Source organism: Dendrobates tinctorius, unplaced genomic scaffold (assembly GCF_039654945.1).
Source record: "Dendrobates tinctorius isolate UK_male_01 unplaced genomic scaffold, ASM3965494v1 ptg000544l, whole genome shotgun sequence".
Taxonomy (NCBI): domain Eukaryota; kingdom Metazoa; phylum Chordata; class Amphibia; order Anura; family Dendrobatidae; genus Dendrobates; species Dendrobates tinctorius.
In genome coordinates, this window is record NW_027362202.1 from 98,373 (window position 1) to 123,749 (window position 25,377).

General features: G+C 45.7%; 1 long non-coding RNA gene across 1 annotated transcript; it reads right to left on the reverse strand.

Annotated features, from left to right (window-relative positions):
• On the reverse strand, positions 1–25,166 carry LOC141078364 (uncharacterized). Its single transcript, XR_012227825.1, has 4 exons — positions 25,061–25,166; positions 2,005–2,030; positions 782–1,125; positions 1–281 (listed from the first exon to the last, which is right to left on the reverse strand). It is a non-coding gene; the product is annotated as an uncharacterized lncRNA (long non-coding RNA).
• Between the last annotated feature and the right edge of the window lie 211 nt (positions 25,167–25,377).

The following is a 25,377-nucleotide window of genomic DNA, read 5'->3' on the forward strand; positions in this document are numbered from 1 at the left end:
TGAAAGATGTAAGACTTTATTTACCAAATATATAGCAATCACTCCAGCTTTATGTATTGTGTTATTAACAGATTCTGTGCAGTTACAGGGCAATAGAAAATTCAGGTTTATTCTGTATGAATTTGAAATGTGACACAATTTTGAGAGACGTGTTGATGTTTTTAGGTCATTTCTTCTTATCATCCACATACATAGGTGGGATATTTGATTATTCAGATTCATACTTTTCATTCTAAGCCCATTTAATCCGAGTCGGAGCTGCTAGATGATCCACATCCATGCTGTAATAAGAAAAAGAGGATGTTTACTTTTACCAATTACAATAAGTTATTTCATGAGAAAAGAAATAATGTGCCTACAGACCATACTATAAGCCATAGGTGCTCATTCTATCTTTGTACAGTGCCTCTTATAATGAAACATGCCGTGTTTTGTTGGATCAATACGGACCCAAGAAAAAAAAGTGATTGTTTCATTATGGTGTATAATGGCGAACACCAAAATAGTTGTTATGAACTTTTTTGCATGTTTTATTCCTTGCTTGGACTAAGGTTTAAACAACCAGTGTTTTGTAATTATTACATTTGTTCATTAATTTGATGCAACTATAGTGAACCATAACTTTTAAACCTTTTTTTCCCAAATATACTACAGGGGACACAAAACCAGCTTGAAATTAGCAAATGTCTTTTCACTTTTCTGGTGAATTTCATTTGATGAATTGGCTAGTGTCTTTTATATGATGATATAACATTCGTATACAATGAATGATGATCACTACCTTTCCGTGTCCATGTCCATGGTGCTTATTCTTCTTGTGTTTCTTATAATGGAATCCATGTGCTTGGGGAGGCCAGCCGGGAACACCATGTCCATGCTGTCCATGATGTCCATGATGTCCATGGTGTCCATGCTGCCCATAGGGTCCATGCGGTCCTGGTGGAATGACACATCCAGCAGGAAAACCGCCTGGAGGAGGGGGGTAAGTAGGCCCAGGATATCCTGGATAGGGATTAGTGCCTGGAAGACACTGGCCTGGATAAGTTCCTTGTTGAGGAGGATAACCTGGTGCCGGTTGAGGAGGATATCCTGGTGCCGGGTATCCTGGCTGTCCATAGGGTGTCCCTAACATACAAAATGGAATTATAAGAAAGAGATTAAAATCATTGTGTATCAATGTCAAAGACAATGTCTATAAGAAAGAGTTGAAATGAAAAAGGAGATTGTTGGCATATATGGATGTAGATAGCATGTTTGCATAGTAACGTTAAAGTAGAGTTGAGGAGGACACAACTTTGCAGGATCCTGGTCCAACGGCCATAGGACCAGAGCCCTGCAAACGTCCTCCTACCTGCTGAAAACCCCATCACCCCTTTTGGTTAGCAGGCATGACACAACAGCCTCTCTCTGAGCCAACTAATTAGATGAGGCACCAGAGATGCCAATAGGTAGGTGTACAGTACAGTTGCAAGGCTTTGGTCCAACAGCCATGAAGTAATGATGTGGCCACAAAACCAGGGTCATGCGAATGTTATTCCTCAACTTTAGTTTAGAGTTATACAACTTTTAAACATTTCTTTAAAGCTGTATTTGCTGCAAAATAAACTATTCTCATCTATTCTTTCCCTTAATTGTCCAGTGCTGAAATTCATGAAGTGCTCCTGGTCTTTATGTGCCTACTGCAGCCAATCAGTGGCCTCAATGGTCATGTATTAAACTAATAGCATCACTACTCAACATATGGAGCCATGATGCCAATAGTACAGAATGCGAGCGTTAAGGCTAATGATTGACTGCAGCGGTTTCATGCCAGTCACTTGTAAACAAAGACTGGGAGCCCCTCTTTTCCAGATTACTGATGTAGAAAAGAGGCGAGTGTCGTTTGCTTTGTTTTATACAGAAAGAGAAAGATTTATTTTTCTGATAAGAAACTTTGTAATACAGTATATCTTATCTCCACTTGCACTATTAAATTACTCTTTAAAACAGTCTTTGTTCATTTACCTTGGTTTGGGTTCCACATTGTGTTTCTGTAAAGAAATAAAATGAAGTAAAAATGTATTAACCTGTTACAGTTACAATGGCAGTGGAAACTACTAATGAAAATGTTGCATATTCACAATGTAGTATATTAGTATTATTTATTTAGAAAGCACCATTGCTTCCATAGTGCTGTACATGAGAGGAGGGTTTATAAACAAAATATATACCGCTATACAAATCACAATGAACAAACTAAAAGTGACAGATGGGTACAGAGGGGAGAAAACCCCAACCTCATGGGCTTATAATCTACAGAGTAATGGGGAAGGACACATTATTTAGTTTTACACTCTTTGACACTATATTACAATATATTACAAACAATGTATCTCATTATAATATGTTTATATTGTAGTAAAGGATACATCATATCTGTAAGATGCACAAACCACAATACCTCCTCATCTCATTCACATAACTGCTTTGAGAACCTATTTTTTCAGGCCAGGTTCACATTATATTTTTGCCACAGGTCAGTGGATCTTCCATCTAAAGCCCTGAAAAATGTGATTGGGGCAAAATCGCTGACGGGGCCATTGACTTTATCGAAGCAGATGCAATCAGTGTGTGCTCTGCCTGACCTTTCGACAGCACCACCTATTTAAGGCATGCGCAAAAGCGTGATCAACTGGGCTTTTGTGCCCACCTCAAATAGCAAAAATATAAGCTGAACATAGCCTACGGGGTAATGCATGTGATAATACTAATATCTTTATTAGGCTCTACTGAAGGTCTCTTGACCAAAAACTAACAGTATCATATGACATACTGTGTGTGTGTAGGAGGATTTAAAGCGAGTGTGTCATCAGAGAATAACCTAATGTTCAAATCTGGTTATTATTTTGTGTGATTTTTTTTTTTAAACATTTTGGTATTTTTTATTATTTTGGGCTTTTCTAAACTCTTACTTCCTTTTGTTTTAGGAAATCCATATGTACATTTGCAGCATTAGACTGACTCTAACCCTCCCTTTTTTATTGAAGTAACTAATGAACGTGAACTGTCACATTTGCTATTGTGGTTGGTGGATCCAGTGTTACCAGCTGTGTTTAGAAATGGTACCATTCATTGTAATCCTGATAATGAGACACATATTAGCTGTAATCCTGAAAATGCATGAGGTATGAACCTAAAATAACTTCAGAAGTCAGGGTTAAATTAGCAATTTATTTTGTATTTTTTTGTAAAGACAGATTACAAAATAAATATTGCTAAAATATATACACACACACATATTATATACAGTATATATATATATATACACACACACACACACTGTACATATTAAATTTGAACACAAGATCATTTTTCTCATAATAGTGTAGATTTTCATTAGAGATTCACAAAAAAGGGAAAATATTAATCTTGGAGCTTTCACGTAAGGTGGGATATGCCTATATGCAGTCCACAGTGATTATTTTTAATGTCCATCAATAACGTGATGCAGGGTAGTAGCTGTGGGTGAGGTGCTCATCTCTTACACCCCAACATGTTACATGAAGGTGGGGGGTCCCTGCTGGGTGTGTGGCCAGTGCCATGGGGACCCTATGCCTTTTCAGGCTGCATGGTGCAGACAACTTTGGCTGACCAGGACCAGATGTTGAAGACTTCAATGAGGGAGACCACCAGTTGAAAATAAACTCTTTACTTAATGATAACTTTGTGGGAATTATATGCAGTAATAGCGGGTACACATCTTCATGAATGTTCCCTTCACAATACGGAGCATTTTGCTTATCGTCTCTATTCCCTTCTCTTTACTCACTTGTTCTTCATGGTTTCACTCTACTTCACACCAACCCTGCTCAGGACTACAGTCTAGTTAGCAAGAGTCGTTCTTCATTTGGCTCATCAAGCGCCAGATCTCCTCTCGCCAACATAAACTCCCATTCCGCCATTGTCACTTGCCACTATCACTGTACCGCACAGTACTCTCCTTTACTTCCAACCAACAAATGATGCATTCTCTCTTGCCGCTCGGCTTCTTTAGTCACTACTGCACCTTCTGCTGGGTGGGGTTCTCTTCGGCTCACCATGCTGTTTATCTCCCCACACCAATTTTCCTAAGTCATACATTCCGGGGCGAGCCTTCTCCTTTTACTTTCGCATCTACTCAACACTGCAGACTGACATTTCCAATCACCACACTGCTTCTGATAGGCATAACCTCAGGAGGGCTGGACAGGTCTTCGCACCCTTTTGTACCTTCTACACCCACGTTGTTCTGCATCACTAACCGCCATTTCACAGTCCATGCTTGGCGCCATTTTAGACTGTGAGATAGTCCCCATCCTCCTCATAACTTCACCACATCAATCTGCTCTTACGGTTGTAAGACTCGTTCCTGCCGACTATGCCAAGTGTAATGGGGTGTGTGGCAGTAGCGGTGGGCGAGGTACTCAAATTTTAAGCCCTGGCAAGCTACATGAAGGTAGAGGTCCTGGCGGGATGTGAGGACTTGCACTAAGGGGGTGCTATGCCCTTGCTGGCCACATGGTACCAATGACTTTGGTTGGCAAGGACAAGATGCTGAAGACTGTCCATCTCCTTACACATCCACACATTTAGTGGCTGCGTGTGGCCTCTTAAATGATCAATTCTGACTGCCCTATAAACTAAGTATCAATATACTATAACCTACTGAAGGGAATGTGTCATCATTAGAGCACCCATCTATAAAATTAATCATGGTATATTCCCACAGGGCACGTACTGTGCATTTTTTCTACTCGGATTTGAGTATGGAATATCTGGTCTATATAATAACAGTAACATATTTCCTTTAAATCTCATGCACGCACTGCAGATTTAACCTTTTTCAATGCAGAAAGTTAAATGTTTAGCAAATTCAACACATTTACATGAAAAAATCTGATACAGATATTCCCAATGTGTTTTTCTTCTGCTTTCAAAATTCGGCTACAGAAAATTTGTATGGAAACATGCCGTTATTAATATAATGTTTTGGGACTTTTCCGCTGCAAACTTCCCATAGCAGGAAATCTGCTGCAAAATCTGTAGTGGCAAAAATAGCTTTGTATTTGTAATTTAGCCTGCTACACCTGACTCACAATCTCCATTCTGGTTCATCCCTAATGCGATTGATGCAGTTGAGGTCAAGTCTCTGTGTGGCCAGTCATGTAAGATCTTCCACACCAACCTCCCCCAACCATGCATTTATCATCTTTGTTTTCTGCAATGGGATACATAAAAGGGTCTTCCCCAAACTGTTATCGAAAAGCTAAAAGCATAACATAGTCTAAAATATTTTGTATCCTGAAGCATGAAAACTTCCCACTACTGGAACTAGACCAACCACATAGCGTTCATGCTTTTTTCCTTTAGCATGAGGTGTAAGGAATCCCCTGTGCTGTTCTGTCTAAGTTATGCTTATATGGTTTCATAGACTGTATTATTTTTCATGCTGTGTATAATCTAGTCCTGCATTTGCTCTGCTGCCACCTGCTGGTCCTCTTTCTGTATGGCAGCCTGCAGCTAATTAATTCTTTTACATGCCTTTCACTTCCGGTTCAGAGGTTACGCCTTCTCTTCCTCTTTGCAGCCATTCTTAGTTTCACTTTCACCTGGGAGAGACATGCTTGTACCGAGCTGTGAAAGGCATCAGATTTTCGTCCACACACTTCGTTGCTCACACCTTGTTGTTAACACGCTGCATTTCTGGAGAACCTGTTGTATTACCAATCATACGCTGTATTTCCAGATTTCCAATTAAACAAGTCTGGACTTCACAATCCCTGGTGTGCATTATCTCTCCGGACGCTGAGCAACCATGGTCCTGTCTGCCATGCATTAAGGAAATGAAGGTAGGAATCTCTCCCAGCCCCTGTTCACCAGCCACATCTTCATTCACCTCATGCGGGGACAGAACAGTCGAAAAACTGCCTTGAGCCCGGCCAGAATTACTCTTATTTCCCTATCCATATGCCTGCACTCTGCCTGCTCACATACTGCATCTCTGCCCTGCTAAGAAACTGCAGCATTACCCCAGACCTCATTGTGCATAGAGACTCTCTGTATATTATACAACATCGCTGCAGATTGTCAGACTGCAAAGCCCCTTGATTCTCCAAAAACAGCTAGGAAATCTCGTCAGGACATCTTAACTAAGCTGCACTGCGATTTCCAGCCTCCAATTCAAAAGTTCAGTTTCTTAAAGAGACAGCGCACCTTAAATCAAAATGGCCGAAAAAGACTCTGCATTGTCTCCCACTGCTGAAACAGAGCAAATACAACCCAATACTGCCCATTACGAAGAGGGGAAAACAGCTTCAGAAACAGGCCAAGACTCACGACCAGTACCCTCCCTTAAGCCAACGTTAAAGGTCCTCGAGAACTACCGTTCCACAAAGGATGAGTTCAATGACAACCTGGATGACCTATGGGAATGAGTCACCTCCCTCATGTCAAGCATCTAAAGCCACAAAAATGATGCAGCGAGTCTACAGGACTCTATAAAATGGCTAGACAGCCCACAGAAGATGCAAGAGACTGTCTGCAAGGTACGCCTCTTTCCTAAAAGACTCTAATATTGATGAAGCCTCATCAGAGTTAAGTAAAGCAGATTCCACAGACAGAGAAAGGAACGCTGCTGTGCAAGACGCCATAGATAAAGCGGAGCTCCGTATTGCTCATCTGCAAGAATCAAGATCCCACAGGTCAGGCTCATACAGACACTATTCTCAGTCATACAAATCATCCTGCTCAAGGACTTCAACCCTCAGGGACAGAATCTTAAGAGGCCCGCTTAGATGCAGAGCGATCCAAACTAAGACGTTCCTACGCATGAAAGAAAGCAGAAGCAGAGGCAGAAGTCAAGAAAGCAGAAACAGAGGCAGAAGTCAAGAAAGTGAAAGCAGAGGCAGAAGGCAAGAAAGCAGAAGCAGAGGCAGAAGCCAAGAAAGCAGAGGCAGAAGCCAAGTAAGCAGAAGCAAAAGCAGAGGCCCAAGCAAAGATCCTTCAAACAGAAGCAGAGGCTCGGGCAAAGATTCTTCAAATAGAAATGGAGGGAAAAAAATCGCATTAGCTGAAGTAAAAATACTCGAGCAAGCATTGAAGCAAAACCTCGACCCGATTTGCCTACCACCACTGGAAGAAGAGGACCCAGCCGTCCGTACCAGTGATTACGTGCAGAAACAGATATCTGCAGCACACACCTTCTCCAGTGATGCTCAACCCAACAATGTGGAAACATCCAAGTCAGCCCAACTTACGATGCCAGTGTTACCCACACCATCTGCAGAGACCCAAGACCAATGCCATAATGGGTCCCCTCAGGAGCAGCAATCACCACAAGATGACCACAAGATGCATTCCAGTCCATCTCCACGGTTCAAGCCACAGTCATCGAAATCTCCAGAGGTTAAACCACAGCTCAACCCTGCAGCAACATCACTCTACCCGGGAACAATTCACCCTTCCACGCCACACAGCTTATACACCCAATTGGCAACACAAGCTGACACGGTAACAAGGAGTGTAGGATCAGACATGTCAGAGTTTGCCAGGTTTATAGTGAGCAAAGATCTAATCAGCACCAGCCTCTCAAAGTTTGACGACTGTGCAGAGAACTACAGAGCCTGGAAAGCAACCGTCAATGCCACCATTGCTGACCTCAACCTATCCGCAGAACAGGAGCTCGACCTCATGGTAAAATGGTTGGGTCCTTACTCCACACACCGTATCAAGAGTCTCCGGACCGTCTACGTGGGGCAAGCTGAAGCAGGTCTCGCTTCTGCCTGGCTGAGACTCGAAAGAACCTATGGCAGTGCTGAAGCCATAGAAAAGTCCCTATTCAAGAGACTGCAGAACGTTCCAAGGATCAACCTTAAGGAAGCCCACAAGCTTCTGGACTTAAATGATCTGCTTATGGAGCTGGAACTTGCAAAAAGAGACCTTAGTCTGTCTGGATTGCGCTACCTGGACACCGCCCATAGGGTGAACCCAATCATCTCAAAGCTGCCACATAGTCTGCAAGAGAAGTGGGCAGTGTGCGTCTCCAGGTACAAAAGGTTACATGATGTCACCTTTCCTCCGTTTAATCAGTTCTGCAAGTTCATCGACGAACAGGCCCAAATGACCTAGCCTAGACTTCCTGGAGTCTAACACTACAGCTCCAGCAACACCGTCATCTAGTTGTGAAAGTGTGGCGCCCCTGAGGCTTCAGTTGCCACAGAGGTACTGCACCTTCTCCTAAGGAGTAGTGCCCCACCATCCAGGTAAGGTGGGAACTCCTTTCCGCATTCCAACACCTGCACCCCACACACAGCAGCAGGGACCCATCCATGCTTTATGCTGGAAAGGTCATAGGGTGCCTTTTGTGGTCCCTGGCTTCGTAACACGAAAGGTGCTGGGGAGGCGGGTGGAGTTAGCTATAAAAGAGAGGGAAGGTGTAGGATTTCAGGTCAGTCTGACAGAAGGTCAGTCTGGGGTGAGTCCCAGAGAGAGAGCAGGCTGACAGCAGGTCAGCCTGAGTGGAGCTCAAGGCGGAGGAAGGCAGTCAGTCAGGAGAGGCTGAGGACTGGTCTTAGTGGAACGAGCTCCCTAGAGAAGGAAGAGAAGGAGAAAGAGACGTAGACTGAAGACTACAGATTCCATAAAACAGATAGAACAGAACGGAACGAAGGAGAATAGAAGGACGGTGGGAAGCAGGTTGAGAAAGAGAGAGAACCCTTCCAGTCCAGAGAGCGCAAAGGCCGGGGCCCGGTCCCCGAGGTTGATTGGAACTTTATGTCCGGCAACAGACACCAGAGGAGTAGTGAGCCGCTAACGCCTTGCTCCCATCATAGACTTGGGACACAACAGCAACTGAATAGAGAGCCGGGATGCAGTGAGGAGTCCCCGAGCAGGCTACAGCTGTCTGTCATACAAGTAAAGACTAGGAACACCTAGAGAGAGGCATTCCAGGGTAACTAAGTACTGGAGTGCTTCGTACCTAAAGGCACATTGGAGGAGTCGTTCAGTAAGGTACATGTTGGCGGAGTGTGGAAGGGAGAATCCTATCCTGCCTGGAGGTTGGCTGGAGCCCTGACCTGGAGAACACAGTACGGAGGCAGGCAGTTGTGTGAACTGCAAACAGTGAGTAAAGCTTTGGAACTGCATACTCTGGTGTCCTCCAGTTATTCCAGCACCGCTACATCTGGGTAACATCATCCATACCATTCTGCGCCTCTCCTCATCCATTGCACCTACACTGCCCTGGGACTACAGCTCCACCTGTGGGGAGCTATACCATCTCTGCTGCACCACACCATCAGTCCCAGCGGATCTGTATGCAGCGTTGGCTTACCATCTTACTTGCCAAACACCACGGGTGGCGTCACGAACTATTCATATAAACTTTAACACCATTAACATCACCGCCATTGATATTGGGCGCCCAGGGCCACGGACCGGGTCACCGCTGCTGTGACACCTCATCCCCCTGACACCAGCCCGGTACCGAGTGCCCCGCTGCCCTGGGTGAAGCCTGCGAGGGTGACCCAATTTTGGTGTCACGAACAGGATGACGAGACCCGATGCCATCGGGTTCTGTGTGCCTTGGATTTACAACTTTTGAAAATGTGCAGAAGACCAAATTTAATAGACTGTAAAATGGACATTAGAAATGGCCGCTGGCGCGGGGAACAAGGGCGTGAAGAGATGGGAGGTCCTAAGAAAAGACCGCGAAGAGTCTTGGGCCGTCCCTGCCTGAATTACTATGTGACCGATGCATGGCCCACCCCCGAGGGGTTCGTATACTGGCTTGGTATGGAGGCGCGGGAAGAAGACGCCTCCCCCAGAAGGAGGGGCAGAGAAAGCCAGTGACGAGCAGAAGGGCGGAGCAAGAAGAAGAACGCCAGAACGCCATTTTGGAGAGTGAGGGAAGGAGGCCTGCGGAGCGCGGGGAAGTGCAAACCCCCGGCGCCATGGCTGACGGCTCCAACCCTGAAGCTGGCATGATTTGCCGGCAGTTACAGGATGAGATCACGGAACTGACTACCCATCTGCAGCTAAGAAGAGAAGCACTGGAGAGGCTGAGACGACAGCGCGCCCCGGCGGGGCCTACATCAGCGGTACCCTCTCCATCGGTACCTGCTGCTGCCGCACCAGACTGCTCCCCGGCAGCGTTAACTTTCACCTCCACGCTGTCCGTGCGGCTGCGTCCTGCTCACCCAAAGAAGTCACCGGAGGACCCGGGAGCTGAGACCGTGCTCCCGGCCGGACCTGTTGCGGCTGCGCAGGTCCCGACCGAAGCTTCCACGGAACCGGAGCTGCCATGGGCTCCACTGCCGTCCCCGGTGTCTCACCGGGCAGCATCCGCTGCCACACCACCTGCCCCAGAGCAGAGGCTGCACCGTCGGGAACTTCCAGGTATTTACCTCGGCCTTCCTAATGGGTTGATGGGGAGGAGGAGGACCATGCTGGTGGGGGTACGGTTGGAGCCGGCATGCCCGATCCGACATCTACAGGCCAAAGGGGGATCTGGATTGTTTTGGGACGGTGATTTTGGGATCCCTTTACTGCCAAGTCCCCAGGCAGTTGCTCATCAGCACCAACACACTGCAGAAGCCTTAGGAGCTAGACCTCGTACCAGACAAGACCCCATAGTAAGGAACCAGAATCAAGATGAGAACAGTTCCAGTTCAGCTTCCAGAACCCCAGGAGGGGACCACAATTGAAAATTTACATTTACTAAATCTCGTTACCCAGGAGGGTTTGTTTGCACCAGTTGTGCCTTGTTTGCTATCATGTTTTTCCGGTAGCACTTTTGTTGCCTGATTTTGATTGGCAGTGTTTTTCTACAAATGGAACTGTGGAGATCATGAATGCTGTGTGATCCAAAACTTTCTTGTAAATAGTTTGCACCCCTTTGGGTGCTCTCTCTTGGTTTTACATATAAAGAGACTCTTTGCGAAGATGTTTCTGCATGGACACTTTTCGAAGAATGATGTCTACCTCAAGGGACACTGCAAGAAAGCCCGGCTGGGAACAGTGTTCAGCACCTTACAAGAATTTTGAATGTTTTATGATAACGTATTTGATAATGTTATGTCTTATGAAAAGTAAATGTCTTTCATAGAATATTTGATACAGAGAATTAGAAAAGTTTTGAGATAGAATAGTCCAGCTACAAGCCATGGCGGGGAGCCGCAGAATAACGCCAAGTCTACCACGGCTGTCTCCTGCTCATGCTCAGAGGTATGTGGGGAGAGCCAAAGTGATAAATGCTGTGCCAGGATATGCCTAATCAGAGTTTATCCAGAAGGGCAACCAGAGAAGGCAGTAAAAATGTATGCCATCATTGACGATCAGAGCAATCGATCCCTAGCTGGACCTAAGTTCTTTGAAGCCTTTGGAATCAAGGGACCAGCAACGCCCTATACTCTGAACACTTGCTCGGGCCGCAAAGAGACTAGCGGCAGGAGGGCACAAGGTTTCATTGCTTCTCCTGTCAACGGATGCGTAGCAATACCCCTACCTACGCTAATCGAATGCAATCAAATACTCAGCCAAAGGGATGAGATTCCTACCCCAGAAGCTGCGTTCCACCATCCACACCTAAGGCACTTAGTCAGCGTTATCCCACCTATGGACACAGATTCTGAAATCCTACTTCTGCTCGGCAGAGACAATTTAAGGATACATAAGGTCTGCCAACAGTGCAATGGTCCTGACTATGCCCCCTACGCACAGAGACTCGACTTGGGGTGGGTAATTATAGGAAATGTGTGCTTGGATCGAACAAGAGTCGATTCCTTTAAGACCTACGTACGCCAAGACGGACGAAATACTTTCTGCAAACCATGCCCTCATCACTATGAGGTGAAAGAGGAGCCCCCAGATCCTGTACAGCTGCCTGATGTCATTCGTTTCCCCCCTATGCAGACGACTTGGGAAGATCAGTGGTTCATACAACTAACGATGACAACAAAGTAGCCCCGTCAATGGAAGACAAGGAATTTGTCAGGATAATGGACAATGAGTTCCTTAAGGACGAGACTAATCGCTGGGGTTTTCCCCTACCCTTCCAAGCTACCAAGGTAAGACTCCCGAACAATCGTGAACAAGCCTTGTCCAGATTCTACTCTATCCAGCACACACTTAGCAACAAACCGGAGATGAAAGAACACATTGTCTCCTTTATGAGCAGGATATTCCATAATAACCATGCGGAGCTAGCACCTCCCTTAAAGGAAAATGAGGAGTGCTGGTACCTACCCTCATTCGGAGTATATCACCCACGGAAATCTAAGCAAATTAGAGTTGTCTTTGATTCAAGCGGCAAACATCAAGGCATATCTTTCAACGATGTCCTCCTCACGGGTTCTAATCTTACAAACAACCCAGTAGGAGTGTTGATGAGGTTCCGGAAAGAACCCATTGCCATCACTGCCAACATTGAACAGATGTTCCCCTGTTTCATAGAGAGGACCACAGGAATTTCCTCAGGTTCCTGTGGTACAAGGACAATGACCCCAGCAAAGAGATGGTTGTTATGATTGAGTCACCGTAGGAGGCAAAAACAGAAATGCTAGCTAAGTCCAGAAAACCAGAAAGGTTGGCAGCTATCGGATTGCAGACCCCTGAACCTATCAACACAACTAGCAGTAGCCGTGGGGGGTTCCTACGATGCCCTAGACCCCTCGATCACAGCCGGAGGACTAAATAGCCTAAAGACAGAAAGGGAAAACTAAACTGCCCCAGAGCAGACCCCAAAGCAAAAGGCAGCCCCCCACATATAATGACAGTGAAGCAAGAAGAAAGAACACAACACAGACAGAAAGATAGACTGAGCAAAGACGGGGCCCAAGCTAACTAGATAGGAAAGGACAGGAAGGCTGCTGTCTGCAATCCGTGAAAAACCCTATGAAAATAAGAGCCAACAGACTGACAGTGAAAAAGGCCCTGAAGACGCTAGGCTTCAAAAAGACTATGTCAGTACTCAGGAATATTCTGAAGACAGAGCAACCGGCAAAAGGAGATTCGGCTCACCCCAGCAGGGAATGGCAGAATCCGGAAAAGCAAGGCAAACAAAAACAAAACACAAATGCTAAAAGGCAAAGCAGAAAACTTAGCTTTAGAGGAGCAGGAATCAGACTGGTCTCCTAGAAGTCCACAGAGAAATCACCCGCAGGGCAGAAGGGCGTCGGCAGCCTTATATCCAGTCCGTGACTCCACTCAGCCAGTCATCATCATTAGGCTCAGGTGCCTGATAATCAGGCTCATTACCTTCCTTTACCAGAATAGGGAGTTCACCAGACCTCAGTGACGAAGGGGAAAATGAACTCACAACAGTACCTCCCCCTTGAGGAGGGGTCATCGAACCCTCAACCACGCCAGCAGGGCGATCAGGGTGAGCCCGATGAAAGGCACGCACCAATCTTTTGGCATGAATATCAGAGGCAGAGACCCAGGAATTATCCTCCTGACCATAACCCTTCCACTTAACCAAATACTGGAGTCTCCGTCTAGCCAGACGGGAATCCAGTATTTTCTCTACCTCATATTCCATGTTACCTTCAACCAATACAGGGTCCAGAGGTGCCACCCCAGAAACAACTGGTTCAACAAACCTCTTCAACAAGGACTAATGGAACACATTATGGATTTTAAATGTGACAGGAAGAGCCAAACGAAAAGAGACCGGATTAATAATCTCCAAAATCTTGTAAGGTCCAATAAATCTAGGCTTAAACTTAGGAGAAGCCACCTTCATAGCAATATTTTTTGATGATAACCACACCATATCACCAATCTTAAATGGGACTAATGGTCCTATGTCGATTGGAAAACCGCTGGGCCTTTTCCTGGGAGAGAGAACTTATCCACCACTTGGTCCCAGATCTGGTGCATTCTCTCCACCACAGTGTCAACACCTGGGCAGGCAGAAGGCTCCACCTGCCCTGAAGAAAATCGAGGATGAAACCCAAAGTTACAAAAAAAAGGTGACATCAAAGTGGCAGAACTAGCTCTATTATTTAAAGCAAATTCGGCCAAGGGCAAAAATGAAACCCAATCATCCTGATCAGCGGAAATAAAACATCTCAAATACGACTCCAAGGTCTGGTTTGTTCTCTCTGTCTGCCCATTGGTCTGAGGGTGAAAAGCAGAGGAGAAGGACAACTGAATTCCCAGCTTGGAACAGAAAGTCCTCCAAAATCTAGACACAATCTGAACTCCTCTGTCAGATACAATGTTCTCAGGAATCCCGTGCAAGAGAACCACCTGTTGCAAAAACAGGGGCACCAACTCAGAGGAAGACGGCAACTTAGGGAGTGGTACAAGATGAACCATCTTAGAGAACCTAGCACAAATCACCCAAATAACAGTCATTCTTTGAGAGACCGGCATATCAGAGATGAAATCCATTGAAATATGGGTCCATGGCCTCCTGGGGACCGGCAAAGGCATCAACAACCCACTAGAGCGAGAACAAGATTTAGACCGGGAGCAAGTCCCACATGACTGAACAAAATTCCTGACATCATGAGACAAGGTGGGCCACCAAAAAGAGCGACTCTCCAGATCTCTAGTACCAGAAATACCTGGATGACCAGCCAATGCAGAGCAAAGAACTTCAGACATCACTGTCTTCTTCCACTGGTCAGGAACATACAACTTTCCACTGGGACAACACTCAGGTTTGTCCTCCTGGAACTCTTGCAGAGCAAGTCTCAAATCGGGCAAGATGACAGAAAGAACTACCCCTTCGCCTAAGATGGTAGCAGGCTTGGTCACCACAGGAGAATCAGCAAAGAAGCTCCTAGAGAGGGCGTCTGCCTTGACATTCTTAGTTCCAGGAAGAAAAGAGACCACAAAATCAAAACGTGTAAAAAACAAGGCCCACCTAGCCTGTCTAGGGTTCAAGCGTTTAGCCGACTCTAGGTAAATCAAATTCTTGTGGTCAGTGAGGACCACAACTTGATGTTTAGCTCCCTCCAACCAATGTCTCCACTCCTCAAATGCCCATTTCATGGCCAACAGTTCTCGATTCCCCACATCATAGTTACGTTCAGATGGAGAGAACTTTCGGGAAAAGAAAGCACAGGGATTCATTTTAGATGTTACAGGATCCTTTTGGGACAAAACAGCTCCTGCACCAATCTCAGAAGCATCCACCTCTACCTGGAACGGGAGTGAGACATCAGGTTGCCGCAAAACCGGGGCGGAGGTAAATCTTCGCTTCAGCTCCTGAAAGGAAGCAACAGCCTCCGGAGACCAATTCAACACATCAGCACCCTTCTTAGTCAGATCAGTCAATGGCTTGGCAATACTAGAAAATTTTGCTATAAATTTCCGATAAAAATTAGCAAAACCCAAAAACTTCTGGAGGGCCTTCAAAGAAGTGGGCTGAACCCAATCATAAATGGCCTGTACCTTGGCCGGGTCCATTTCAATAGTTGACGGAGACAAAATAAATCCCAAAAATGAAATCCTCTGTACTCCAAAAAGGCATTTCGATCCTTTGATATACAGGGAATTCTCCCTCAAGATCCGGAACACAGTCCGAATATGTTCCACATGAGAATCCCAATCCTTGGAGAAGATCAAAATATCATCCAGATAGATAATCAAAAATTTATCGACAAAGTCTCGGAAAATATCGTTCATGAAGCACTGGAAGACAGAAGGGGCATTAGTGAGCCCAAAAGGCATCACCAGGTACTCAAAATGTCCCTCCGGAGTATTAAACGCCGTCTTCCATTCATCCCCCTGCTTAATGCGGATAAGATTATACGCCCCCCTGAGGTCAAGCTTGGTAAACCAGCAAGCACCTCTGACTCTAGAGAATAGATCCAAAATCAGGGGTAACGGATACTGATATTTAATAGTAATTTTATTGAGGGCACGATAATCAATACAAGGCCTTAAAGAACCATCCTTCTTGGCCACAAAAAAAAAAACGTCACCTAAGGGTGAAGAGGATGGTCTAATATGACCCTTCTCCAACGCCTCCTTAATGTAGGACCGCATAGCCTCGTGCTCGGGTACAGATAAATTGAAGAGCCGACCCTTAGGAAATTTACACCCCGGGTTTAGTTCAATTGCACAGTCATAACTCCTATGAGGAGGCAAGGACGCAGACTCATTCTCACTAAATACATCATAGTAGTCCGCCAAATAGTCAGGAACCTCATGCGACTGAGGAGAGGTGGAAAAAACCGGAGCCTCACTAAAGGTACACCGGTAACTCCAACTCACCACAGACACAGACTTTCAATCCAAAACTGGATTATGAATCTGCAACCAGGGAAACCCCAGAACAACGGCATCATGCAGACCATGCAACACCAAAAATCTGCAATTTTCTTGGTGGTCTGGGGCGACCCGCATGACCAACTGGGTCCAAAACTGAGGTTTATTTTTAGCCAGAGGGGTAGCATCAATCCCCCTCAAAGGGATAGGCGTCTGCAGAGGTGTCAACGGAAATCCATAACGTTTAGCAAAATCCAAGTCCATTAGGTTTAGCGCTGCTCCCGAATCCACAAAAGCCTTGGCGGAAAATGTGTACAGGGAACAGATCAGAGTAATCGCCAAAAGAAACTTAGGCTGAACCCCACCAACAGAAAACGTGTGTGCAAAGCGTTTCTCACGTTTAGGACAAACAGAAATAACATGTGAGGCATCTCCACAGAAAAAACACAGCTTATTACGCCTTCTGAATTCCTGACGTTGCGCCTTAGACAAAACTCTATCACATTGCATAGGTTCAGACGTCTGTTCAACCGGTGGCAACACCTCTCGTGTAATCCTGCGTTCACGTAAACGCCGATCAACCTGAATGGCTAAAGACATAGAATCGTCCAGACCAGAGGGAACAGGAAATCCCACCATAGTATCTTTTACGGCTTCTGACAAACCCTTCCGAAAGAGAGCAGCCAAGGCACTATCATTCCAGGTAGTAAGGACCGCCCACTTTCGGAACTTTTGACAGTACAACTCTGCAGATTCTTGACCCTGGTTCAATGCTAACAGGGTCTTTTCAGCCTGATCAATAGCATTAGGTTCGTCGTACAGCAACCCCAAGGCTTGAAAACATGTGTTCACATTAGTCAGAATAGGGTCATCTGGTTTCAAAGAAAACGCCCAATCCTGGGGATCGCCGCGCAGCAAAGAGATGACAATTTTAACCTGCTGCGCGGGGCTCCCTGACGAGTTAGGCTTCAAAGCAAAAAATAATTTACAATTGTTTTTGAATCTCAAAAATTTAGATCGATCCCCAAAAAATACATCAGGTGTGGGGATCTTTGGTTCAACAGCATGTGAACGAGCAAGATAGGCGGAAATTCCTCGCACTTCAGCAGCGAGCTGCTCCACATGATCAGACACTTGCTTTATCTCCATTGAGAGAAAAAAAAATTCCCCCTACGGCCTCAGAGATATAGAGGAAAGAATATACACACACCTTTTTTTTTTTTTTTTTTTAAACACAATTCTTTCCTGCTATTGAGTACCCCAGGATCTGCGGTTCGGCGGGTGATTCTGTTATGATTGAGTCACCGTAGGAGGCAAAAACAGAAATGCCAGCCAAGTCCTGAAAACCAGAGAAGTTGGCAACTATCAGATTGCAGACCCCTGAACCTATCAACACAACTAGCAGTAGCCGTGGGGGGTTCCTACGATGCCCTAGACCCCTCGATCACAGCCGGAGGACTAAATAGCCTAAAGACAGAAAGGGAAAACTAAACTGCCCCAGAGCAGACCCCAAAGCAAAAGGCAGCCCCCCACATATAATGACGGTGAAGCAAGAAGAAAGAACACAACACAGACAGAAAGATAGACTGAGCAAAGACGGGGCCCAAGCTAACTAGATAGGAAAGGACAGGAAGGCTGCTGTCTGCAATCCGTGAAAAACCCTATGAAAATAAGAGCCAACAGACTGACAGTGAAAAAGGCCCTGAAGACGCTAGGCTTCAAAAAGACTATGTCAGTACTCAGGAATATTCTGAAGACAGAGCAACCGGCAAAAGGAGATTCAGCTCACCCCAGCAGGGAATGGCAGAGTCCAGAAAAGCAAGGCAAACAAAAACAAAACACAAATGCTAAAAGGCAAAGCAGAAAACTTAGCTTTAGAGGAGCAGGAATCAGACTGGTCTCCTAGAAGTCCACAGAGAAATCACCCGCAGGGCAGAAGGGCGTCGGCAGCCTTATATCCAGTCCGTGACTCCACTCAGCCAGTCATCATCATTAGGCTCAAGTGCCTGATAATCAGGCTCATTACCTTCCTTTACCAGAATAGGGAGTTCACCAGACCTCAGTGACGAAGGGGAAAATGAACTCACAACAGATGGTAGAGTATCGCATGAGGGTGCACGTATTCGGGAACAGCCCTTCCCCCGCAGTGGCAACCTATGACCTGCGGAGAACCGCACAAGAAGGAGAGTCCGAATATGGAACAGACGCCAGAGACTTTGTAGAAAAAGACTTCTACGTAGATGGACTAAAATCTCTACCCACAGAAGAAGCGGCGATTGACCTACTCAAGAGGACCCAAGGTATGCTGTACCAAGCTAAGCTTAGATTGCACAAAATTGCTTCAAACAGCCTGGCTGTCATGAGAGCCTTTGTGTCAAGTGACCACGCACCAGGATTCAAGGACAAAGACCTGGGACCTGACTGTCCGCCTGTGTGAGAAGCTTAGCCTTGAGGTGGAACCTGTCAGTCGACACCTTCAGTTTCCAAATCAACTGTGCAGACAAACCATTCACTAAACGTGGTGTCCTGTCAGTGGTGAATAGCTTATACGACCCACTGGGATTTGTAGCACCAATAACCATACAAGGTAAATCCCTTCTGAGACAGCTTTCTGAAACCATCAAGGACTAGAATGCCCCACTCCCTCCTGATAAGGAACCAAAATGGGAAACCTGGAAGCAGTCTTTGTGTGCCTTGGATGAAATCCATATACCAAGATGCTACACCAGAACCTCACTTGCTGCTAGCACTAGGAAGGAACTCCACGTGTTCTCGGATGCACCATGGAGGCCATTGCAGCAGTTGCCTATCTGAAGGTGACTGGACCCGACAATCAAGATCACGTTGGGTTCGTCTTCGGCAAGGCTAAGTTGGCTCCCAAGCCTGATCACACTATTCCCAGGCTTGAACTCTGTGTGACCGTGCTTGAAGTAGAACTCGCAGACTTTATACAGCACGAGCTGGACACCAACATAGACGACGTACAATACTACAGTGACAGTAAGGTTGTCTTAGGTTACATCTACAACCAAACAAGGCGATTCTACATGTACGTCAGTAACCGCATCGAGAGAATAAGGAGGTCTTCCAAGCCTGAACAATGGCACTATATCCCATCTGAACTTAATCCAGCAGACCATGCTATTAGACCTATGTATATAAGGTCCTTTGCTAACTCTTCTTGGCTTTCACGTCCTAAGATTCTGGAAGATTCTGGACTAGGAAGTCTTCAGCATCCAGGATCCGGATGGCGATCCAGAAGTCCGCTCCAAGGTCAGTGCTTCGACCACGAACATTTAACCAACCTCCAGCCTCGGTTGCAAGCACTTCGAACGCTTCTCCAATTGGATGAAACTTGTCAAGACTATAGCAAGGTTAGTCTACATTGCGAGATCTTATCGCAACTCACGTGGAGACAAAGACTGTCACGGTTGGCACATCTGCCATAAATCACTCTCTGCTGAGGACATTCCGATAGGATAAACCAGGAACAGAACACTTCCCTAGTACTTCGTCCATTGGATTACCGTTGGGTCGGAGACAGTTTGCCTAGTGCGGCTCCTCCGATCCGAAGATGGGTATCTTTGGATTGACTCAGGAACTGTCTGTCATCTACCTCGTTTTGAAGTTATTATTGCATGGCATGCATATTTGTGTTTCTTTTCTAGGTTATTGAACTTTATTTAAAAAAAAAAACATTAATATAGTGAAATCCCTTACGGAATTTCAGACGGGGAGTGTGCTATTCTAAGTTATGCTTATATGGTTTCATGGACTGTATTATTTTTCATGCTGTGCATAATCTAGTCCTGCATTTGCTCTGCTGCCACCTTCTGGTCCTTTTTCTGTATGGCAGCCTGCAGCTAATTAATTCTTTTACATGCCTTTCACTTCCGGTTCAGAGGTTACGCCTTCTCTTCCTCTTTGCAGCCATTCTTAGTTTCACCTGGAGAGACATGCTGGTACCGAGCTGTGAAAGGCATCAGTTTTTCGACCACACACTTCGTTGCTCACACCTTGTTGTTAACACTCTGCATTTCTGGAGAACCTGTTGTATTACCAATCATACGCTGTATGTCCAGATTTCCAATTAAACAAGTCTGGACTTCACAATCCCTGGTGTGCATTATCTCTCCGGATGCTGAGCAACCTTGGTCCTGTCTGCCCTGCATTAAGGAAATGAAGGTAGGAATCTTTCCCAGCCCCTATTCACCAGCCACATCTTCATTTGCCTCATGCGGGGACAGAACATCCCCCATTGTGTGCTCATGATATAACATAGATTTGAGCTTTTCCAACCATATAAAAAAACCCAAGGATGACCAAGTATAAAATATGAAGTTCAGGTGTGGTATTTCCTACATTGACACAAAAGATAGGTATCACAATGGAGAAAATGAACTCTTAATACATAAAGAGAACCTGTTACCAGGTCTAAAGTGTCCAATTTGTGCTCAGGTTTTATTCCCTCTGCTCCCCTGAATATTCTGCTTTATAATTTTTTAAAATCCACCATAAGGTCCCAGAGATATGAATCTATCATTCAGTGCTAGTTTTTACGGTCTTTACAAGGAGGCGTGGCTGACCAGATCCTCTGGGGAGTGTCTTTATGCTGCTCTCCATAATTATCTCTTCAGCCACACCCCCATGCTAATGACAATAAAAATTATCACTGAATAAAAAGACCCATATCTCTGGAACCGTATGGCGGATTTTAAAAAGACAAAAGCTGGGATATTCAGGGGAGCAGCGAGAATATAATAGGAGCAATAATTGGATAACTTTGACCTGGTGACAGATCCACTTTATAACAAAAAATCTTGATAAATTCATATAATTAGGTATTGAGTATACATTTCAACATCAGAATATTTTTCTGCAATGTGATATCTTTGTCATGATAAGTAAAGCTACATCAGTACACAATGAGATCATAGAGGGATAAGGGAGCCGTATTAGGTATCTATAAAGTTGCCATATGCAGAAGGTCTTATTGGAGGATCACAACAGTAAATATTCAACCGACAGTTATTCTATGTCTCCAACTACCTAGACCATGCCGAGGCAAATTACAAGCCTAAAAATATTAGTCATAGGCTTTTATGATGTCATGGAACATTCAGACTTTTAGCATTCAGAAGCTTTAAAAGGAACAAGATGGTTGATATATGAACCATGTGTAGTATACACAGTAGTGGCCAAAAGTTGACACCCCTGCAATTCTGTCAGATAATACTCAGTTTCTTCCTGAAAATGATTGCAAACACAAATTCTTTGGTATTATTATCTTCATTTAATTTATCTTAAATGAAAAAACACAAAAAGAATTGTCCTAAAGCCAAATTGGATATAATTCCACACCAAACATAAAAAAGAGGGTGGACAAAAGTATTGGCACTGTTCGAAAAATCATGTGATGCTTCTCTCTTTTGTGTAATTAACAGCACCTGTACCTTACCACATTTAGCATGGAGAAAAGAAAGAAGACCAAAGAACTGTCTGAGGACTTGAGAAACCAAATTGTGAGGAAGCATGAGCAATCTCAAGGCTACAAGTCCATCTCCAGAGACCTGAATGTTCCTGTGTCTACCGTGCGCAGCGTCATCAAGAAGTTTAAAGCCCATGGCACTGTGGCTAACCTCCCTAGATGTGGATGGAAAAGAAAAATTGACAAGAGATTTCAACGCAAGATTGTGCGGATGTTGGATAAAGAACCTCGACTAACATCCAAACAAGTTCAAGCTGCCCTGCAGTCCGAGGGTACAACAGTGTCAACCCGTACTATCCGTCGGCATCCGAATGAAAAGGGACTGTATGGTAGGAGACCTAGGATGACCCCACTTCTTACCCCGAGACATAAAAACGCCAGGCTGGAGTTTGCCAAATCTTACCCGAAAAAGCCTAAAATGTTTTGGAAGAATGTTCTCTGGTCACATGAGACAAAAGTAGAGCTTTTTGGGCAAAGGCATCAACATAGAGTTTACAGGAGAAAAAAAGAGGCATTCAAAGAAAAGTACATGGTCCCTACAGTCAAACATGGCGGAGATTCCCTGATGTTTTGGGGTTGCTTTGCTGCCTCTGGCACTGGACTGCTTGACCGTGTGCATGGCATTATGAAGTCTGAAGACTACCAACAAATTTTGCAGCATAATGTAGGGCCCAGTGTGTGAAAGCTGGGTCTCCCTCAGAGGTCATGGGTCTTCCAGCAGGACAATGACCCAAAACACACTTCAAAAAGCTCTAGAAAATGGTTTGAGAAAAAGCACTGGAGACTTCTAAGGTGGCCAGCAATGAATCCCATAGAACCAGTGGCGGATTATAATGAGGTCAATTTGGGCAGTTGCCCCGGGCCCAGTGGGGTTAAGGGGCCCACAGCCCAGGCCAGTAAATTGCCCCATTATAATCCGCCACCGCGCAGGGCCGGATTATAGGCAGGGCAGGCGGGGCTTCAGCCCCGGGGCCCCCACCACAAGAGCTTCTAAGGGGGCCCCCACCACATTCCTGCTGGCTGCTGCAATGGCACTCCATCTTCTCCCCACCTAAAAGTGAGTGACCGTGGGGGCGGCATTATGTGCTCTGCTACCAGCAGCATCTACAAGTAGCGTGAACGCTGATGCTGCTGGTAGCGTGCAAAGGCTTGTGATGAGATCACAGGAGGTAAGGTGTCAGGGCCCCCGATCATGTGACCCCTGTCTCCTCCCCTCCTGTGACCTCATCACAGGTCCTGTGCGCACAGCACAGAGCACTGAGAGCAGCCATGTATGTGGAGTGTGGCTCTGCGGGTGGAGGTCGGTGCTGGAGGCTCCATTATTCTCTATGTGGAGTGCGGCTCTGCGGGTGGAGGTCGGTGCTGGAGGCTCCATTATTCTCTATGTGGAGTGGGGTTCTGCGGGTGGAGGTCGGTGCTGGAGGCTCCATTATTCTCTATGTGGAGTGCGGCTCTGCGGGTGGAGGTCGGTGCCGGAGGCTCCATTATTCTCTATGTGGAGTGCGGCTCTGCGGGTGGAGGTCGGTGCTGGAGGCTCCATTATTCTCTATGTGGAGTGGGGCTCTGCGGGTGGAGGTAGGTGCTGGAGGCCCCATTATTCTCTATGTGGAGTGGGGCTCTGCGGGTGGAGGACGGTGCTGGAGGCTCCATTATTCTCTATGTGGAGTGCGGCTCTGCGGGTGGAGGTAGGTGCTGGAGGCCCCATTATTCTCTATGTGGAGTGCGGCTCTGCGGGTGGAGGCCCCATTATTCTCTATGTGGAGTGAGGCTCTGTGGGTGGAGGTCGGTGCTGGAGGCCCCATTATTCTCTATGTAGAGTGTGGCTCTGTGGGTGGAGGTCAGTGCTGGAGGCTCCATTATTCTCTATGTGGAGTGCGGCTCTGCGGGTGGAGGTCAGTGCTGGAGGCCCCATTATTCTCTGTGGAGTGCGGCTCTGCGGGTGGAGGTCGGTGCTGGAGGCCCCATTATTCTCTATGTAGAGTGTGGCTCTACGATTCGTGACCCCCGTCACGTGACGAGGGGGGCCCACAGAGTCTGAACTGCCCCGGGCCCTGGCTACCCTTAATCCACCCCTGCATAGAACACCTGTGGAGAGATCTAAAAATGGCAGTTTTGAGAAGTCACAATTCAAATATCAGGGACCTGGAGCAGATTGCCAAAGAAGAATGGTCTAAAATTCCAGCAGAGCATTGTAAGAAACTCATTGATGGTTACCGGAAGCGGTTGGTCGCAGTTATTTTGGCTAAAGGTTGTGCAACCAAGTATTAGGCTGAGGGTGCCAATACTTTTGTCTGGCCCATTTTTGGAGTTTTGTGTGAAATGATCAATGTTTTGCTTCATTCTCTTTTGTGTTTTTTTATTTAAGACAAATTAAATGAAGATAATAATATCAAAGAATTTGTGTTTGCAATCATTTTCAGGAAGAAACTAAGTATTATCTGACCGAATTGCAGGGGTGTCAATACTTTTGGCCACAACTGTATCAGACTCTCGCTGTATGATTACAACCGTGTACGCTGCTGCATTTCAGAGAAAAACATATTTAAAAGCCAGCTGGGGATCAAGCTTCATCGGAGACTTAGGCTACGTGCACACGCTGCGGATTGGTGTGCGGATTTGGCAGCGCAGATTTGTGTAAAATCCACAGGTAAATCTGCAGGTCAGTTCTTTCTGTGGTTTCAAAACCGCAGAAAAACCGCGCGGAAAAATCTGCACCGTCTGCACTGCGGTTTTGTATTCCCATAGGGAATAATGGTACTGTACACCGCAGCAAAAACTGCTACGGACCCGCAGCGGCCAAATCCGCTGCGGAACCGCGGCAGAATCCGCAGCGTGTGCACACACCCTTACTGGACAGGTGGAAAACCAATGGTTTCTCTCTACGTGCTCCCTCTGAGTGACAGGTCTCTTCCTGCATGCGTGTATAGGGAGAAACCTGTCAGTCATTGGCAACAGGTGGGGAGAGTCAATCATACATAGCTAAGATATAGGATTATCACACAAAGAAATGCCTTCCAAAGACCAACTGTGAACAATATTCAGAAAGTGAACTTGCGACATCCGTAAAGTTTTGTCAGTATTATATCTACTGCATCCGAGTAAGAAAATTAACTTGTGGTTTTACAAAAAAAATTGTAGCATATTTATAAGAAAAATTTGAAACATAATTGAGCTAAATATTCTACAGACATTCACCCTCCACATTCAAATATTTTCCCTTCTCCAGAAAGTAAGAATTCGGTCTGCTTTTTGCATACCATATAAAATGTAAGTCACTGATAAAGTCGGCATCAGTCGCTCACACCCAACAGCCGGCATACATACAGTACATACCACTCCCAGGAGTCGAAAGGTTCTGGTTCCTATAGAAGGAAACCTGCCGCTTTTATAATACTGATGGAATATGAGGTGGGTGGGGAAGAGACAGAACAGGTTTTTCTGAATTCTGGGAAGGAGTGACAAGACACTCCTTGTCACGGGATCTAATACATATAGAAGTAAATAAACATAGGACAAGGAAACCTGTAATATTTACAGTGGGTACGGAAAGTATTCAGACCCCTTCAAATTTTTCACTCTTTGTTTTGGTCTGACATGCACTGTGGGTAGTGTTGAGCGACTTTTGTTTTTTTAGGGTCGAGTTTCGTTTC